Genomic DNA, 21,900 nt, shown 5'->3' on the forward strand with positions numbered 1-21,900 from the left:
AATAAAAACGGTTGTCCAACATAAAATGTTTATTTTTCCTATGTATGGAAATGTATGGCCCACCCTGTATACATCGTAGCTTTAGAAAACAACCTACTTTACACTCTCCTCCTTCTAAACGCCTTTGAGTCTCTACATGCAAATCAGTTAAGCCACGCACAACAAAACCACCAGTAATTTTTCAGCCTAATGGAAACAATAAGATATGATCAAACAGGCAACGCCATAATTTGCATTTGATGCAAATGAAACGTTATAAAAGCTCAGTCTTTCGAAGCACGTCTTGTTTCACCACCAGGAAGTGGCAAACCAAAGCAGCTAAGAGCCAGAAATTAGCATAAAGTTTAGCTATGCTATGCTTACAGCCTTTTATCAACTTTAAGTGCCAGATCATGCTTAGAAAAAAGAACAAAACATCTACCTACAACTTTTATTCTTGTTTACGCTCATGTATATAAGAACAATATAAGGAAATACCAACGTTTATGGAATCTGACAAAAAAAGATAATACTTGAAATGTATAATTCAGTGACCCCAGTGCAGCTAATGTGAAAAGCTAGTTTGGAGCAGTGCTAATAGAACAATTACAACCTCAATTATAACTGTCTGTAACCTAATCTTTTGTTCAAAAGTCTGAAAAATGCAACAAAGCTAATAAGCTATACTTTGTTCCTCTGATTTGGACCATTTGTCTCACAGATTAGCTCTAATGCGACTGCTGCTGCTCAACTCTATGATTTTGTTTGTCAAAGTTCACTAAAGTTCTCATTAATTGCTATAAAAGATAAGCTAAAGTATTGAAATTAAAGAAAGTGGGTTATTTAATCAACTTTACAGAAGCCGGTTGGTTGGTTTTGTCATCTTTGGTCAGATTCTGCCTTCTGTTCCCCCCCATTTTCAGGCTAAATGCTAAGCTAACTAGACAGCCGTAGGTAAGAAAACAACATGTCAGACTATTCCTTTAAATCCTGGTGTGGCCTTAAAGACAGCAGGAGACAGACACCAAATTTATTTCCCATCAGCTCTGCCCACGTTATTTCCAGCTCCATCTGGTTTTCACCACAGCGTATGAGTATATTTCATCCTGTCAATCTGATTCAACGCAGCTCTCAGATCAGAGCAAAGTCCAGCTAAAAAAACAAATAGAGAAGCAAAAGCTAATATAAAGAAGCCCACATCTCTGGAACCAAATGCAAAACATGTCTAAGTTATCCAAAATACCGAGTTAACCTTCCAACACATGAATGTCATATGAATAAATGAATAAAAACAGGTCATTGCCCTTTGATTTTCTCCTCTTTGAGCTCTCTTATTGAATATAAGTCAGCCGTCTTGCTCAATGAAGTTCCCATTACCACTAAAAAAACCTGAATAAACTCCAACACAAGTGAATCTCAGCTGCTCACTAACACTAAATAGTAGGTGCACAAAAGAGCAGATAGTATTTGTGTGTGGAGCTGAAATAGCCCAGAAAAAAACATTAAAAAGGGGATTTAGTGAAGAGCTTATTCAGAAGAACACAGTGCTTTTGAACTATCGATTGCTTTAAGAACACATTAGAAGTGCTGTTTCGTTGAGAACATTAGTCCAACAACCAACACAAGAGAGAGAAAATGTTCTTCTCTCATACCAACACAGCGAGCTTGAACCTGTGATCAGCTGCAACTTAACTGATTCAAAAGTAGATTTTATGCATTTTTCTGCAACATTTGGGAGAATTCATGTCTTCATGCCCTATCTGCATGCAGCGCACCAGAAAATCCAAAAACTGTTGCAAACAAGTGATTGCGGCAACTTAAAAATGATAAGGTGTTCGAGCAGATCACAGCAAGCTTTAACCTGCAATTAACTGCACATTTAGTGATTTAAATGCATGTTTTTTGCTTTTTTCTGCGACATTTATGAGACTTCTTTCTTTAGATTTGTGTTTCATGCATGCATATGCACCAGAAAATGTCAAAAAGTCTTGCACACAAGTGATTGTAGTGACTTTAAAATGGACAAGGTCTTCAAGAACCCCTCAAACAAAAAAATTCCTTCATTCACACCAACACAGCAAGCTTAAACCTGCAATCAGTTGCAAATCTAGTGATATGAAAGTTGATTTTGTGCATTTTCCTGCCACTTACATGAGAAATCTTTCTCTAGATTCATGTGTTTATGAATACACTGCACCAAGAAACATAACAAATCTTGCAAATAAGGGATTGTAGTGACTTTAAAAATGACAATGAAGTGTTCTTGGAGCCTTGAAATAGCAATGAGAGCAATTTTTCTTCACCCACAAGAACACAGCAAGCTTAAATCCACAACCAGCTGCAACTTCAGTGACATAAAAGTTGATTTTGAGCATTTTCTGCCATTTTTATTCCACTCCTTTCTCAAGAATCATGTCTTTGTGCATGCCCTACACCAGAAAATGTAAAAACATCATGCAAACAAGTGATTGACTTTAAAAAGGACAATGATGTGTTTAATGAGATAAGCTGCAACTTTAGTGTTATAAAACTTGATTTTGTGCATTTGTCTGCCACTTTTATTTGACTCCTTACTTGAGGTTCATGTCTTCGTGCATGCACTACACCAGAAAATATAAAAACTGATCATGCAAACAAGTGATTGTAAAGACTTTAAAAGGGACAATGAGGTGTTCAAGGAGCCTTGAAACTGCGAGCAGCGCCGTGTTAGCCACAACATCAAACAACCTGGATCCAAACAGCGCAGTGTCGCTGCTGCTGTAATGGTTTTATGACTTCAGAGCTCAAGGTGCAGTGTGCCGGCTATTCTAATCCATTAACTCACACCATGGGCAATTAACTTCCCATCATGTACAGCAGTGCTCCGGAGCAGATGGCCGGCAGCACAGAGTTCTCCAAGATTCATAGCTCCACACATGAGATGCAGCCAATGTGTTTTAATGACCTTTGGAGCCACAGATTTGACTAAGTACGATCATTATCTGGCTGCAGTTGTGATGGTGTAAGCACTTGTGATCAATACCGCCATCAAAAAACATCTGTTTTTACACCACAATGCACTAAATGTATTCAGCGTTAAGGACATCTAACACTCCCTCAGCTCAGAGCCTCATGATCCTTCTCTAACTTCCCATTATCCTCCCTCGGATTGGTATATAGGATTAATCAATAGGAGATAATGGTTTTGTGCAGCTGTTGCAGGTTCCAGTATGTATGTGAGTTAACACCGGGAGAAGCTGTCCCAGTCTGGGATGCATTATGGAAGCAGCTCAACAGGATCAGCCCACTAGCTGAGGCTCCAGATGTTCTGAGTATTGATTAGTCCCAAAACATTCTCCCACATGCGCACAGCCAGACTCCGTTTAAAAAAATCTCGAAACTAAACATCACCTCATCCATCTGCAAATGTCACCATCTCCAAATCGTGTTTCAACTCTTCCCTCCAATAATTACACTCCATGCTTCATTTCTGCTCTCGTAAAACACTCCTTTTTTGTAGAGTTATGTCATTCTAAGTGTCAGAATGAACCCGCCCTCTAATTAATCCCACGGCTGCATCTCGTTACATTAACCACTTGCATGACATCAATTACAAAAGTTTTTCTCAGAATAACACACCGGTTCTCAGCCAACATATATGCCGAATATCTAAGACACGCGTAATGAATGTAAAACATCCCAATTTGTGTCACATGGCGCTTGTGGAATTCGCCAATAATCGATAAATGGATAAATTAGAAGTTTTCCGAGCGGAGTTTGGTGTGACGTTGATAAGGGATCACGAGTGGCTCAGAAATCTTTAAAATCCCTCTAAAGCCTCAACTGCGGTTAGAAGCTTTGAAAAACTGTAGTTGTATGAGAGGGAAAATGTGGTTTTAGAGTAAAATGTATATGAAGGAGACGGATATTGATGACAAGGGAGCTAAAAAAAAAGTAACGTATGGGGTTGAAAATGCAGCTTAACGTACCTCTGAATCCGCCGTCGGTTCCTCTCACTGGTACAGCTTTCTGGCAATATTCCTCAAAAATATAATTTAAAAAGTTCCGTGTGAGGTCCGTGTGGAAAAAAGTTCCCAAATTTACATCCTGGTGCGGAGAAAAGTGGTCCGGAGGAGGCGAACCTGAGCCAGCGCTGGTCTGCCGGAGCTGCTGCAGTCTCTGCCGAAGTTTACTCAACAAAATTCCCACGACAAAACAAGTCGCTTTCTTCGTCCTTCCCACGCCCACGAACACGGTCAACCGGCTCAGGTGTAATTCATGACCGAGCCCACACACACACACTGAACACGCGTGTAGTTTCAAGCGGCAGCCGTGTGTGTTTTCTAGTATCCAGCCCGGAGCATCCAGCGGCGGTCCGCAGCAGCAGTGGGGAGTATCAGGCTGAAGGCTTGTCCTCCTCCTCCGCCTTCTATCAGTGAAACCCCCGGAGCCTGCAGCCGCACACAGCCAAGACAAGCTAGCAGCAGTTAGCTCCGCTAGCAGCGCCAACCTTTCAAAATTAAAGCTGCGTTTTTCTCATAAAGACCAAAAAGAGCCCCAGAGATATTAGATAAGCTTTAAGTCAAATAAAATAATGAAATTAAATTAATAGTGTGAATAAAACTGGAGAAAAAAGAAACAAAATGGAGGCTGAAGAAAGTTTCGAGACCAGTTGTGTTCGTAGCTAGCTGCAGCTAGCATCTACAAAATTGAGGAAGAAAATATTTTTAAAAATATTTTAAAACCAATACAGCAGAACAAATTAACAAAGTAAAAGAAAAATGTCAGTTTCAGAGTAATTCAGGTAATATCTGTAGAAGTGGTGGAAAATAACAACAAACTGGAGGTTAGGGCTGCCACAAACGACACGTCGACGAATCGCCTGAGCACGATACGTCATCAAAAGCGGAAGTGAGCGCGCAATGCAACAGAAATCACCGTCCGAGTGGAGCGCGGAACACGCATGGACATCCGCGCTGTATCGTGCATATATAGTATATGCATATATTATATACGCACAATACAGCGTGGATGTCCGCGCTGTATCGTAAACGCGGATGTCCACGCTGTATTGTGCGTATATAATATATGCATATACTATATATGCACGATACAGCGCGGATGTCCATGCGTGTTCCGCGCTCCACTCGGACGGTGATTTCTGTTGCATTGCGCGCTCACTTCCGCTTTTGATGACGTATCGTGCTCAGGCGATTCGTCCACGTGTCGTTTGTGGCAGCCCTACTGGAGGTTCAGGAACATTTCGAGACCAGTTAAAATAATTTTTTGTAGCTAGCAACAGCTAGCTAACACCTGTAAAATTGAGGGAAGAAACATTTAAAAAACAGTTTTAAAACTAATACTGAGAAAAATATGTTTTCTGAGTTTTCTGGGAGAAAAAAGCAACAAATTGAAGGTTGAAAAAAGTTTGAGACCAGTTAAATGAATGTTTCTAGCTAGCAAATGCTAATTAGCAACTATAAAATTGAAGAAAAAATAAAAAAAAGTTAAAACTAGAACAGCTAGACAAATGGAACAAAGTAAAGGAAAAATATCAGTTTCTAAGAGTGATTCAGGTTACACTGGTACAACTGGAGGAAAATAGAAACACACTGGAGGTTCAGGAACGTATTGAGACCAGTTAACTGTTTTTTTGTCACTAGCTACAGCAAACTAGCATATTTAAGACAGGGAAATAACATTTAAAAAGACTAATTCAGAAAACATTTGTACAAATGGAGGACAGTAACAGAAAAAAATCTTACTTTTTAGACATTTTAATTCACAGCTAACACCTGTAAAACTGGCGTAAAAAATACAAAAACAAGAGGGTTCTGGTAGGTTTAGAAATATATACAGGTAGCATCTTTGCAAGTGGTGGGAGCTGCAGCTAGCTACAAAAAAACATCAGGGAAAAAAACACAGAAAAACATCAATGTTGAGATTAATACAGCTAACATTTATGAGGGGAAATAGTTTGAGAATACCATAGATAAGTGGGAAAAAATTATAATATTATAATATAATATTTGTACAATTAGAGGACGGTATAAGAAAACAAATCAGTTTTAGACTAATGCAGCTGACATTTGTAAGGTTGGAGAAAGATTACAAGAAAAACTAATTTTAGGTTTATTTCTCGCTACAGCTAGCATCTGTACAAGTGACTGGAAAAAAACATCAGGAAAAAACAGCTAATATTTGTAGAATATTTGAGATGTCCACAGATTGGTGGTTCTAAAACCACCAAAAAAGAGGGTTTGGGTGGGTTGTGAATCAAAAAAACCATTTTTTGTCATTCCCTACAGCTAACATTTTCATAAAATACAGGGAAAAAAGGGTTCCAGTGGGTTTTAGATCAATAAATCATGTGTTTCTAGTTACCTACAGCAACTAATATTCATACAAATGGAGAATAATGCAGGAATAAAACAGGGTTCGAGTGGGTTTTCAAATCATATGCATCTCAATAGCTACAGTTTCACCTGTACAACAAGCGAACAATTTGTTTTTAAAAAAAAAAGGAGGTTCAAGTAAGTTTTCCCACCAAAATGAATCATATATATGAGGTTATTTACAGCTTACATTTTTACAATTATTTGGGGCTATTCAGAAGAAATACATTTTCTCATACATGTTTTATACACAATTTTCTGCAAGCATTGTGCTAGTCTTAATGCACACACAAAAAGTACATTAATAGTTCCGTGCAGTGTATTTATTATTATGCTTAAAATCTTTCATGCTGTTGTTGTCTTTATACAGTAATTACTCTCAAACAAATTTGGTTATGAAGGAAAAGAAGCAAAGCGCTGGAGCTTAATCATATTTAGTTTAAAACTGAGAAAATCAATGGATTCAGTTTTGTTTTTCTGAGATACACTAAATTCTCTGTATTTAGTTATGTGAATTATATCCATCTAACCATGCTTGAACGAGTTGGCCAACATAGGTTTTATTTTGAAAATCACTTTAGGAAGCTGTGTGCTTCCTTCTCAGTGACTTGACTGTGGTAGATTAGACTCATTCCCATGGGTTTAAATTGAAGGCCATTAAATACAGCTAAAATTTGAACTGATTTGAACTGATTTATTAAGAGAATGAGCATCATAAATCATCTTCTCTAGCTGATGAAACATAGGTGCAGTGAACAGAAGCTACTGAACGAGCTGCAGCTTTTTCTGACAGATGTTGTGCTGCTGCAGCTTAATCCACGCTTTTAAACAGATCACCCACAGCTTAATTTACACTTAAAATAATCTATTTAGGCTCCGCAGAGGCATCAATTGGATTTTTTTTTCCAGTTTGTACACATATTTTCCATTTTATTTTTGCATGTTTGAGCTGGAAGCAGAGTGACTGAAACGTTGGGAGGCCTGAGAACAGGTCTGCTGTCAAACCCGGTTAGGCGTGCGGTCGCTCCGGCTGCTAATTTGAGGGCTTGGTGGAGCACAATGGAGGCTTTGTTGCTGGAGAATTTGTCTGAGAAGTAATCCTTGACACTGGGCCATTCAGGGGCCACGGCTTTTGTTTCATAAGTCTCCTGAATGTTACAGTAGGCATCAGTGCATTAGAACAACTTGAAGACTCTGAGTTTTCTAGAAACTGCTTGATGAAGGACAAAGGTCGAGAGCAGAGAGTTGGAAATACACGTTTTCTCTCTTTTTGGGTCACACAAGTGATATTTTATAAAATTCATCTTATTGACAAGCTCGTGAAAGGACTATATATATATATATATATATATATATATATATATATATATATATATATATATATATATATATATATATATATATATATATATAAAAATAAAATTTGTTTGGATGTGTGTGTTTTTTTCAACCAATTTTATTATTATTTATATACTTTAAGAAATTTGGAATTTTCTTCCTGAATATTTAGCAAATTTTTATAATTTTAGGGATTTTTTTGCTGAGTTTTTGGATTTTTTCAGACAAGGTAACAACTTTTTTTGGTGCCTGTAAATGAAGCCAACAGGAGGGTTAAACAAACATGGGGTCGCCGGGCGGATCCCAGTATCACATTTAATATATATATATATATATATATATATATATATATATATATATATATATATATATATATATATATATATTTTTTATATATATATATATATATATATATATATAAATAAATAAAAAATTCACATGTTTTGTTTTTATCTACTTTTTATATTGATTTTCTTTATTTTGCTTTATCTTTTATTATTTTCCTTTTATGTATCTTTCCTTATTTTATCTAGGTTTTAGTTTTTTATTTTGTAAATGCTTTATCTTTTTGTATTTTTAAACTTCTTGTATTTTGTTTTATTTTTGTGTTTTGTCTGTTTAATTGGTTTTACATGTTTTTTTAAATATTTGATTTTATTTTTGTGTTTTATGGTTTTATTAAATGGTTTTTTTCGTATACTTTGTTTTTCCCTACTTTATATATATTTGGATTTAGATTTATTTTTTACTTTTTTCTTTTTTAATCTATTTTTTCTTGTTTTTCCTTCTAATTTTTTATCTTTAATTGTATTTTTATGTTTTGTCTTTAAAGCTATTTGATCTGGCTTTTATGTTTAACTTCATTTCATTTCATGTTTTCTCTTTTCAGTTAATTTTATCTAGTATCTCTGTCTCACTTTCTGTAAAATTGCAAGATAAGATATCGTCTTTGGTGGAGGAATTTGCTCTGTCTTCTCCTTCGAAGTTTGTTTTCTCGTCCTGTTGTTTCTTCAGATGTCTTTCGGTGTCTCTGCGTCACAAACTCAGCGTTAAGCCTGATGTTGACCTCCGACCTTTACTCCTGTGTGTCCGCTGACCTTTCTGCATGCCGACATGTTCGCTCAGTCATCTGTGGATAAAACATTCCTGCTTAATGCTGTCTGTCTGTTGGATTCTGGATGCCAATATCTTGCTGCATGAAATAACAGAAACACAGAAAAACAACATTGGAGAACCTGAATCGGAGCTGTGAAGGCAACCAAACACTCAAAACTCACTTTATTTAGCACAATCTTGTGAAATTAAAGATCATTCAGCATCTATCTGACATCCATTAAGCTGCATTTGAACATTATTTGACCAGCAACCCTTTAAAAAGCGGATTTATTCAGATTATAGATTCACAAACCTACAGCTGTGTTTCACTTCCTGGTGAAGATGGAACCGAACTCCTCACTACATGTTTATTTATCAGCGTTTAGAATATGTATGGCAGGAAAAATAAAGTGTCTCTAACCTCAGCTGCTGCATCATAACAAATGTATTTTATGCAGCAGGTCATTATTCAAACTCCACTTTATTTTAAATTCCAGAAGAGACCCACACAGTGTCCGACAAACACCAGATTCTAAGCATCGGCTTCAGTTTGTTTATAAAATGACGCACAGAACATTTAGAATATTCGATTCTGTGCAGAGACGCTCCAAGCCGACATGAATATTTCATTTAATTTAAAGAGGGAAAACAGACACATTGGAGGTGACATTGTTGTTCAAAGGAGAAACTTTCTTTCAACGTTCTTTAAGTTTTTAAGTTTGAGAGATAAAATATCACATTTATCTTCTTGGAAATGGAAAATTTAATTGAAAACTACTTCTACATTTTCAGTTTTCTGACAATAATTCACCATTAGGTTTATTGTTAAGGTTGCCGTAGGTGAGGTTGTGTTTTTGTCGCCCCCATCAGGTCAGGCATGTAATTACAAAGAAGCAGTTTGCTCACCTTCTTTTCAGGGTTATTGCATCTCAAACTGTCAAATTCTTCAAGCAGTTTCTGCTCAACTGTCTCTGATTTGGCTGAAAATCTTTTTAGTTCCCAGAATGTTCTTCCTAAAAGTAGGACAACTGAATATGTTCTAAAAATGCTGTAACCGTGTTAGATTGTTGTGCCGTTAAGTGTTCTTAAAACTGAATGTTGTACTGAAAATGTTCTTCCGAAGTTATCCTGTGCCATTGTGGAACATTGTGGGAATGTTTTATAGATTCTATAACATAAAAAGTTTCCTCAGAACATTGCAGGCAGAACGTTTCACCTTTCTGAATGCACAGGAACATCTCTATGAAGGACGTTCTGTCAGCTGACGGCTCGATAAGATCTTTAAAAAGGTTTTTTGAATGTTGCACCTTTGAAACATTGTGACAATGTTTAACCCTTTGATGCACAACATGGGTCAAAGGTGACCCAACCTCAGTGGAAAACGGATATTTACTGACCCACGCTCAAAGGGTTAACAGAACGTTCTGCAATGTGTTCCCTTAACAACATCCCCACAACATCTTATGGACATTGCAGCCAGAATGTTACACTTTTGTTAATATATCAAAGTACAGGAACTTCTCATAAAGTCAGTAACATCAATATTTGAATGTTGCATCGAGAACATCCTTCATTTGCTATCGTTGTGGAAACATCTTAGAGAAGAACTTTCCACTGGTGTTCCCTCAACCAAAAGAAAAAACATTCCACCTTCAATATATCATATTATAGGAACTTTAAAACACGTTCTGTATAAATAAAAAGAGCCTTCTGTCAGTTGAGGTCTTGAGAACATTTGGAAAACCTTTTCTGAATCTTGGTTTGAGAATTGTTCCTCCTTTGTTTGTTACAGTTTGTCAAATAGACATAATGTCAGAAGTTTTTAAAATTCAAAAGGATTGTTGCATTTATTTTATGATGTTGAGCCCAAATGTTGTTTTTTAGGGTATAGATTTAAGGAACTCAGGTTAAAATTCTTAATTTTCCAGGGTTAGAGGACATTTCTTGTCATGGTTACAATGATAAAAACTTGGTGAAGGTTCAGCAGCAGAGTGTGGTGACAGTTAAAGAAAACCGTCCACAGAACGGCTTCTTACTGCCCAAATAATCCTCCTCATCTGGGGGAACGTGGACTATTTCTGCTGCTGCTGAACGAGGTATTCAAACAGCTCATTATTACGATGCCCACAGGTTTGTGTGTGAGATGTCAGACGTGAATGATTTATGAGTATGTAAATTAGATTGTTGAACTGTTGAAGGACAGTGGAGAGCGACGCACACGCTCAACCATTCACACATTTACACAGAATATTCTGCTCTGTCAAAGCTGCCAATCTCAGACTCGGTTTACTAAAACCTGCAGTAAACATTAGACGCGTTTCTGAGCCAATAAAAATCTAAATGAACTGTTTAGAATACGGCCAAAGCTGCATTCAGATGGAGTCATTTCTGAGAAACAATGAGAATTCAGCAGCAGCACTGCAGCTACATGAACACACATTATTCCAAACCAGGGTTTAAAATTTAAATATGAAGAACTGTTTTGGTTGTTTGTATAAAAATGATCTTTTATTTGCACACAAATATGGATATATATATATGAATTTTTAAACATGTACAATGTGAGCATTCTCTAAAGATTAAGGTCACAGAATTGGAAGCAGGTTCTACTAAGAACTGCTTTAAAGTCTTAAAGGTTTGTATCATTGAAAACAGCAAAGAAAACATTTATGCACTGTAAAAAATGGTCTGGTTTTGTAAAATTACAGATAATATTGAGTAAACTCATTGAAAAAAGTCTAAATGTACATGTTAAGTGTTGAATGGACATGAATTAAGGAATAAAAAATGGTAAATAATATTTTAAACTGTTATTTTAAAGATTTTTGTGGATGACATTTTGTTAAATTACTGATAATATCCAGTAAAATCAAATAGAAAAGTATTATTTTACATGTTGACTGCAACGAAACAGGTCAAAACTGCAAATTAAAAAAGAAACACAGTAAAATTACACATTTTTAAATGTGTTTAAATGTGAACAAAAATGTTGGGGTTTTTATACATCTGTTTGCCATTATTCAAAAGAAAAACGATGCATATTGAGTACAAAATTATTATTCAGTATATATACCTAATAGTGATTCTACAGAGGTGTTAATTTACATGTTGAAAATTTGAATAATGGCTAAAACTGTAAATAATGTCAAACTCAAAAATTTATATTTTGTAAGTGATCATTTGTTCCTTTCTGATGTTTGACTGTAAAATTATAATGTGTTTTATATTTTATATCAGCAAAAAAATGTTTTTTACAGATATTGTTATTTTTGAAGAAATATTATGTATACTAAGGACTGAAAAATAGCAAATCAATTTTTTAAACTGTTGTTTTACAGATTTTTGTTGATGATAATACAGATATCTAGCAATAATCACTGAAAAAAGTATTATTTACATGTTAACTGTAGAAAAAAAACAGGCAGAAACTGTCATTAATAAATGTTTTACTTACACTAAAATTACACAATTTTTTTATTGCATTTATTTTAGCAACAACAAAAACGTATGTTTTTTTTTTACAGATGTTTGCCATCATTTAAAAATAATTAATTTATATTAACATTTTTTTGAATAGCTATTTTACTGATTATTGGATCTCTTTAACAAGATTTATGACTCCTCAAAATTAAACTGTATTACTGAAACTGGAATTAAACCAGTCATGATTGTAGATATCTATCATGAAAAATGTTTGAATGTTAAAAAGGACATTCTTTGTCCTGGAAGAATCATATTAATTGATATCTGCATTAATCCAGAATTTTGCTTTTTGGCCATCAGCTATGTTTAGTGGTCAACAAACACTCCACAAACACACCATTACGACTGTGAAGCACGGTGGTGGCAGCATCATGATGTGAAGCACGGTGGTGGCAGCATCATGATGTGAAGCATGGTGGTGGCAGCATCATGATGTGAAGCACGGTGGTGGGAGCATCATGATGTGAAGCATGGTGGTGGCAGCATCATGATGTGAAGCATGGTGGTGGCAGCATCATGATGTGAAGCACGGTGGTGGCAGCATCATGATGTGAAGCATGGTGGTGGCAGCATCATGATGTGAAGCACGGTGGTGGCAGCATCATGATGTGAAGCATGGTGGTGGCAGCATCATGATGTGAAGCATGGTGGTGGCAGCATCATGATGTGAAGCATGGTGGTGGCAGCATCATGATGTGAAGCACGGTGGTGGCAGCATCATGATGTGAAGCATGGTGGTGGCAGCATCATGACATGAAGCATGGTGGTGGCAGCATCATGATGTGAAACATGGTGGTGGCAGCATGATGGTGTGAAGCACGGTGGTGGCAGCATCATGGTGTGAAGCATGGTGGTGGCAGCATGATGGTGTGAAGCACGGTGGTGGCAGCATCATGGTGTGAAGCACGGTGGTGGCAGCATCATGGTGTGAAGCACGGTGGTGGCAGCATCAATATGTGAAACATGGTGGTGGCAGCATCATGATGTGAAGCACGGTGGTGGCGGCATCATGATGTGAAGCACGGTGGTGGCAGCATCATGATGCGAAGCACGGTGGTGGCAGCATCATGATGTGAAACATGGTGGTGGCAGCATCATGATGTGAAGCATGGTGGTGGCAGTATTATGATGTTTCTTAGCAGCAGGTCCTGGAAGGCTTGTAAATGTAGAGGGTAAATGAATGCAGCAAAATCTAGAGAAATCCTGGAACAACCTGATGCAGTCTGAAGGGAACTGAGACTTGGAGAAGATTTGTTTTCATCAAGATAATGAGCCGAAGCAAAACACCCAAGCTCCAGAGAAATAGACAAGGTGAATGTTCTGTCAAGATATTAAATGTTAAAACGTTTTGTGCATCTTAAAGCATTCATACGGGAACAAATTCTAATTGTTTGTGTTTTGAAGGCTCAGTTTTGTCCAACATCAGTCAACAAAATGTTCATTTTTCCAGGACTAAAGCAGAGAGGATCAAGAAGATGCATCATTTATCATCTTTATCTGCATTAGTGTGGACATTGTGCTTCACTGGACTGTCTTTCAGGTGTGCTAACATCCTGTTTGTGGTTTCACTGCAGATGAGGAGCAAAAAAAACACAAGAAAAACCTCCATCAGGTTGACGCTTCCGTGACTTTTAAGGCCAAATATTGTCCCCATGCACGTCGACAGCCCATCAATCTAACCTGCTACGCCTCATACAGAGTCACAAAATGAAAGAACAGGTAGAACATGAGGCAGCGGGATGTGAATTGAACAGTATGTGAGAGCAGAACAATACAACGAAGAGCAGTGCATTTAGGATGTTATTTAAAAACCCCATTCAGTTCTTCCCGGTGTAATGAAGCTGTTTTTCTGCAGCACACCCACTCCCCACACTTCATTTCTCCCAGTGTAAAAACCTTTTCTCTCATAGCCACTGTAATGAAGCCTTTGAAGACACAGAAAAACAGTGTTTTGTGTTTCATAGGAAGGAGGTGGGAGGCAATGATCCAGCGACCAGCAACTCGTGGAGGAAAAACCTTCATCTGCTCCTCAAATGAGTCGGATTTTTCAGCCGCAGCTGCTCAAATATGTTCAAAAATAACAGTATTTAAAGCAGATCTGTGCTGAAATTGAAATTACTATCAGATGCGATCTATATAGGCAAAGGTTAGTTAAAGCCTCGACAAACTGAACTTGCTGATGCTCCTATTTATGTTCCCATCTGACAGGATTGGAAAGTGACTATTGATCGGAAGGAATCATACAGAACTGGGTTCATCTTCTTTGCAATTATGGACGACACAAATTGAGCGAGTCCTCGAGTCCATTAAAGAACAAATAGAATATCTCATCAACATCAATACGGGACTTGTTAACAACACTGGCCGATACACAGGGGAAGATTAATTGCCCCATACTTTAAATGCCTTCCACAACACAATTTATTTTCTTAAAGTGCCGACAACTTTTAAAAGAAGTAGACCTGCTAATCACATATTTCAATACATAGTGTGTGATATAATTCAACCTGGTGTTGATGGGAATGTCCTGAGTTAAAATACAGTTTCTAGCCTTAATTTTACATAATTCTACATTTCTGCTTGTGTACTGTTCAAACAAGCAGAATATATTGTGTGATTAGACAATTTTATACCAACCAATGCTAACAACACCATGACCGTTGTTAGCTTTTCCCCCCATTTAGTGCTTTTCAGCATTGAATCATGGTCAGTTTAATTAGACTTGCTTGGCAAGAATTTACAAGAAAGGACTCTTTCATGTCAAAGTGAAAACTGATTTTTTTTTACTAAGCATTGTTAGTTAATTTAAAAAAAATAAGGCGTAAAAATAGTGACTTTTTTTTTTAGCAACTCTGAAAAGAGTATTAAAAACCAGAAGTCAGGGACTGGATACAAGACAATTTCCAAGTCACTCAATATCTCTTGGAATACAGTTAAATCCATCATTATTATCATATAAATATGTCCAGAGCAAGGTGTCATCAAAAACTGATTGACTGTATAAGAAAGAAACTAGTGAAGGAGGCCATCAAGACACCAATGACTCCTCTGAAGAAGTTACAAGCTCCATCAGCTGAGATGGGAGAGACTGTTCATACAACAACTGTTGATTGTTCTTCACCAGTCAAAGCTTTCTGGGAGACCAAGAGAAAGATCTGGACTAGAGTTCACCAGAAGATATATGGAGACTCTGAAGTCAACAAGAAGAAGGTTCTTTGGTCTGAGGAGACCAAAATTTAACTTTTTGTTCATCACACTAGATGCCTATATTTGTTGGTCAACAAACACTGTACACACACACACACACACACACACACACACACACACACACACACACACACACACACACACACACACACACACACACACACACACACACACACACACACACACACCATGAAGCATGGTGGTGGCAGCATCATGATGTTTCTCAGCAGCAGGTCCTGGAAGGCTTGTAAAGGTAGAGGGTAAAATAAATGCAGGAAAGTCTAGATAAATCCTGGAGGACAACCTGATGCAGTCTGAAGAGAACTGAGACTTGGAGAAGATCTGCTTTGCAACAAGACAAAGCTTGACAGAAATAGTTTAAAGAAAACAAGGTGAATGTTCTGAGGAAAAGTCAGAGTCCAGACTTCAATCCAACCAAGAATTAATGTCTGGACTTGGAAAGTTCTGTTCACTCATGATCCCTGACAGATCTTAAGCAGTTTTATAAAGAAGAATGAGGTACAGCTGCAGATGTTCAGGTTGACTGAGACCAACACAGGCTCAATGGTGTAACTGCAAATAAAGGTGAATCTACCAAATACTGACTTTAAGTAGTAATGAATACTACTTTTTTTGTTTGCTTTATTTTTAAAATAAATGACATTACTTTGTGGAAATCTGTTGTCTGACATGAAAGTTTTTCTTGTCTAAAATAACTGATAAATTACAATAACTTGACAATGATTCAAGGTTGAAAAGCAACGAAAGGAGGAAACTTAGAGGCGGGTGAATACTGTTTAAAGAGACTGTACCATCTGTCAATGTGTAAACACTTTATCTGCTTGATTACTTGATCACTGAAGCTGGCCTAATGAAGGAACTGAACCTCTAACCCGGACCATGTCGGTGCCTCGCTCTGCACACTGACCTAGACCAGGTAAAGAACCACAAAATGTGACCAAGCGAACCGAGCGTACGGATGAGTATCATGAATATATGGCAGCAGTGACTGCAGAGAGCTGTGCAACAAAGAGCAGGTAGATTGATGATTGATTAGCTGTGGCTGTCTGGCTGACTGAGAGTCATTGGCAGCTGTCACTTTGATGAATTACACCGCTGAGAAAAACACACTGCACTCTGATTACTGCCAGCAACAGCAGGGTGTGTGTGTGCAGTGGGGTTGCAGCCTTTGTTAGTGCATGTATGTACAGTGCATGTGGATGTGCACTGATGTTCTTCCCTTCAGGACTCCGAATCGGGATTGTTTTTTAGTGGATGTTGCCTCTGTTGTTTCCATGCTAATCGTGTTCACACACCCCAAAATCCTTGTTTAGTATTCTGCCGGAGGAAGCAGTGCATCCCAGCAGTCTGGCCCAAGGTCTTACGCTGCTCGTAAACACTGGGCGATTTGTTCATATTTAACAAGATGGATGGCAGGTATGTACGTTTTCACCGTCCCTCAGCTCCACCTGTCATGAGATGCACTGAATAATTTAGGCTGATAAGGCCACGCCGCCTCTTTTGATCTGACAAAAACCCAGATTTGACTTAAAATTATGGGCAATTTTAGTTAATAAAACATTTGAGGAGGCGACATGGGGCTGGACCTACATCAGTGTTTGAAGGCTGACAGCGATGTGGGAGGACTGAAGCTGCTGACTGCTCACATTTTGTGCTGAAAGTAACTTTTTTTTCACTTTTGGATTTGCACATTTGTAGTGCAATAAAATTGAGTGTGAAAGGTGACCGTGGCTGCTCATGTGTTTTATCCTCAACGTTTTACCCCACAGGGGCTGCACAGTGGTGTAGTGGTTAGCACTTTCGCCTTGCAGCGAGAAGATCCCTGGTTCGCGTCCCGGCTTTCCCGGGATCTTTCTGCATGGAGTTTGCATGTTCTCCCTGTGCATGTGTGGGTTTTCTCCGGGTACTCCGGCTTCCTCCCACAGTCCAAAAATATGCTGAGGTTAATTGATTATTCTAAATTGCCCGTAGGTGTGAATGTGAGAGTGATTGTTTGTCTCTGTATGTAGCCCTGTGACAGACTGGTGACCTGTCTAGGGTGTCCCCTGCCTTCACCTGAGTCAGCTGGGATAGACTCCAGCCCCCCCATGACCCTAGTGAGGATTAAGTGGTGTATAGATAATGGATGGGTTTTACCCCACTACCTCCTAACGTCAACCTTTGCTTTCTTGTGATCAGGATGCTTTTAAAGTTACTGTAACAGCACAAAGCACACTAAAAACAGAGGCGTATAAAGTAAATAACTTTACTGGGTTTGTTCGGTCATGAATACATTAACTGGACATGGACTTTGTAGCCAATAATCTCTTCAAGGCTGGATTATTTCAATGCACTGTACCTGTGTACTGGTCTTTATTGTCGTATATTTCAAGGAGGATGCAACAAGTCTGATTGTCGTGAAGAATTTGTGCATAAAAATTCACCCAAATGCAGGGAGTTGAGTGTCTGATGCTGTCAAACTTTTTGGGTAGTGTGACGAGACCCTTTGCTTTATGTGTAGCTTCGTATGTTCAGACAAAATCTACGGCAATATGCCGATGCATTCGCATTAGAGAGGATGAAAAAGACGCATGTGAAACCAGAGTCAAATCTGTCTTATTTATGCAGCGCCACCGAGGTTTTCTTACCTGTAAATTGAAATGTATTATCACAGCAGAGCTCAAACAGCATGACAAAGCTGGGTGACAACACAAGCTGGCAGCTGAGAAAAAGAACTTGTTTACAAAGAAAACAAAAGTCAAACAGTGCAGCACGTGTTGTCTTAAATACAACAGGAGGAATCTCAGATCAGATGAGTTTACCGTTTAAATCAGGTGTAAGAAGCTCCACCCTTTAACCAGGCCTTCCTTTTCTGACTATATTCTCCCTACAGATTCACAGATGTAGAATAAAGGAGCTTTAGGAGGGTTCAGGTGTGACCATGTAATATTCAGAACCTGCAAGACACAAATAAAACTAACAGGGACACCTAGTGGCCAGAGGAGTGTACTACAAAGTGAAATTAATAGGTTAATAACAGACGCACCAAACTCCAATCTGATCTGAAAGTTCAAATTCATTCACCAAAAGTCCAACGTCCAATTTTCAGTGTATGAAACTATGATATCCAAGTCCAAGTAAAAGCATCACTAATGACTATGAGCATGGAAGGAGCCAATGGGTTGGACGTCCTGTCCATAAACACTACAGAGAGGGCAAAAGACATCGTTTTTATGCCTTTAGTTGACGAAGACTTAAAAACACACAAACATCAAAACAATAAAAAGAGATGAAGTTTAGTTTGTTGCTTCCACTTGTTTAGGATTTTTTTCTCAGACTTTATTAAATATGAGGTACTTCAAAAATTCTCTGCTTCACTAGAAAATCCATCCATTCATTATCTATACACACTGGAAAAAATGCCCCTCTCAAAACAAGAAAAAAAATTATTTCAAGCAGCTTTTACTTTGAAATAACTGAAAAAAATCTGCTAATAGAACAAGTGAAAAATGGCTTGGTGAGATTTCTTGAAATAAGATATGATATGTAGAATCTTGAGATCTTAAAATTAGCTGGAAAAAATTATTTTAAGCTCTGTTTTACCGGGATTGTCAGGCTTAGGTGTCTTAAAATAAGCCAGATATGCTAAAAAAAAAAAAAAAAAGCAATTTTTCACTCAAAAATAGAAAAAAATATTTTTGCTTTCATGTAACCTCCTAATTTGAGATGTATTAATCCTCCTGTTGTCTTCATTTACAGACACCAAAAAATACTGTTTGCTTGTCTGAAAAAAATCCAAAAAATTCAGCAAAAAAAATCCCCCAAACTTCTGAAAATTTGCAAAACCTTCAGGAAGAAAATTCCAATAATTCCTTAAAAGTTTTATTTTTTTTTAAAAATCCCCCAAATTTGACAAGAAAATTCTTGTAAATATTTTCAAAAATTGAGTAAAAATCTTCCAAAAAATCCTAAAAATATCTAAAGTGATTCCATATATATCAATAAAACTTCTAATATTTTCTTGAAGAACATTCACATAAAAATCAACCAAAATCCAGTGAAATTCGCTGGATTTTGGTTGATTTTTTGTGAATGTTAAGAAACCTTTTTAGCATTTCTTTTTTTTTCCACCCAAAAATGTTCAAAGATTTCCCCAAAATGTTTAAAATGTGGACATCAGACGTTTCACTGTGAAAATATTTATCTTTTCCACATTTTCAAACTTTAAAACAGGTTAATTTGACCTGCAGGACGACACGAGGGTTAAACTTATTTTGAGTTTTCTTGTAAATTTCAACTCAATACAAGATAATTTCAAGATTGTTTGACTTAACAAGATATTTAAGATGCGTTGTCTTAAAACAAGTCCCTCCATCTGCTGAAATGTTTCTTGTTAAATGAATTTATCTTAAATCAAGTGGGATGAGACATTTTGACTAAAAATAAGACAAACAGGCTTGGTAAGATTTGGAGTTTTTGCAGTGCACTGCTTAATCCTCATCAGGGTCATGGGGGGGGGCTGGAGTCTATCCCAGCTGACTTAAGGTGAAGGTAGGAGACACCTGGACAGGTAACAGTCTATCACAGAGCTATACACAGAGACAAACAATCACACTCACATTCACACCAAAAGGCATTTTAGAATAATCAATTAACCTCAGCATATTTTTGAACTGTGGGAGGAAGACGCAGTACCCAGAGAAAACCCACACATGCACAGGAAGAACATGTTAACTCCATGCAGAAAGATCCTGAGAAGGCTGGGATCTTCTAGCTGCAAGGCGAAGGTGCTAACACAAGCCACTGTGCAGCCCTTACTAGAAAATGTCCCTGGATAAAGATCATTCTTGCATTATTTTCAACATTCAAACCTTATAACTTTAAAACATTTGGTTCACCGATGTTCAAGCTTTGCTCTTTCTTCTTGGAACAAGTTCACATCTTGAGCCTCCAGAAACTCCTCAACAGCATGCATGACCTTTTCATCGCTGCAAAAACAATGACCACATGAATAAGATTTCAGTTTGGGAAATAGAAGTCAGACGGTGCAGGTCGGTTGAGTAAGGATCATTTAGCAACGGTTTAAAGACATGTTTGTGTTGTCCACATCTGTGATGTTTGGACGAACACATTGTCTTGTAGCAACATCACGCCAGCTCTGAACTTTACTCTCTTTTTTTATGATTGCGTCAAAACTTTGAGTTTTTTTGGACAGTGATGTAAGGCTTTATGGTATACAGTTGTTTCCACGTGAGACCAAGAACATGTTGAAGTACCTTCCTGCCTGCAGCATCAAACAGCAGCAGGATCCACATAAAAAACTCCAAAGAGGGACAGTTGCACTCATTTTTGAACATAAAACAACAGTGATAATTCCATTATGTAACACCATAAATAAGAGCTGCCACAGGGACTAGGGAACAGCAAGTTCTTTATTAGAAAAAATATCAGTTTTAAAGTTCTTCTTCACATATCTTAAGCCTACAGTCTACATCCAATTTCCAAAATCCATTTACGGCTATTAAATCTTACACATAAGGAAAGGCAACACTTCAGACTTTTATTGTTGTTTGCATATTTGCTGTTATTTTCCTGATTTTTTAGTTTTTGAAAGTTACAGCATTCCATGTTTCTGGGACAGTTTATTTTTCCACAGATGTTTTACATTTTGTAAACACTCTTTCTAGTTTCTCTCTCCAGCTCTTCTTCTCACATACCATCAATTACTGGACCAGAACACCAAACTTTGATTTATCGCTCCACAGAACTCTTTGATCTTCACTCCAATCTCTAAGATTTTGCATATTTCAGCTTTTTATCCCTGGTCCCCCTTCCAAAAGCAACTGGTTTCTTGGCTGCTGCTCTTCCACAGAGTCCATTCTGGTCTCTGGACTATAGAACGATAAACCTGGTGTCCAGATGAAGCTGCCAGATGCTGAACAAGTTCTCTGATGGACTTCTTTGTGTCTCTCAAAGAAAAAACTCGAAGAAACCTCTCATTGGACAGTTTTCTTTATCGCCTCCTCCCCTTTTTGCCCTCAACCTCTCCACATTCTTTACATATCGTTATAACAACTTGAATACCACATTTTGATTGTCCAAGTTGTTTGCTGGTTTGCCTTTGAGAGTGGATTTACTGATGCAAAAGTCTGATTTTCTCATTTTAGACATCTTGAATGGAATGCTGTGATTGAGATTTTGTCTTTTATGTATATTAGCAAGCTTCCTGAGTTAAAACCTTAAGTATGTAATACTTGACACCAAAAAATACATGGATTAAGACCAAACATGGAATCATACAACCATAACTAAAAGTAGCTCAAACAATCAATAGGAACAGCAAAAGATAAGTGCGGTAAATCTAATGTTGTCTGCACATAAGAGTTCAAGACATGTCAAGCGTAGAGGGAGGTCGCACAAAAGA

The 21,900-nt window shown here is 37.5% G+C and overlaps 1 protein-coding gene across 3 annotated transcripts in view; it reads right to left on the reverse strand.

Moving 5' to 3' along the window:
* Window positions 1-4,088, reverse strand: part of LOC111581796 (plexin-B2-like) — a 272,748-nt gene extending 268,660 nt beyond the window's left edge. For 2 of the 3 annotated variants that reach the window (XM_055006285.1, XM_055006284.1), the window contains exon 1: window positions 3,948-4,088. The gene's annotated coding sequence lies outside the window, so the exon portion shown is untranslated. The remainder of the gene's footprint in view (window positions 1-3,947) is intronic. The other variant, XM_055006283.1, reaches the window with a different exon arrangement.
* Window positions 4,089-21,900: the final 17,812 nt, after the last annotated feature.

Source organism: Amphiprion ocellaris, chromosome 21 (assembly GCF_022539595.1).
Source record: "Amphiprion ocellaris isolate individual 3 ecotype Okinawa chromosome 21, ASM2253959v1, whole genome shotgun sequence".
NCBI lineage: Eukaryota > Metazoa > Chordata > Actinopteri > Pomacentridae > Amphiprion > Amphiprion ocellaris.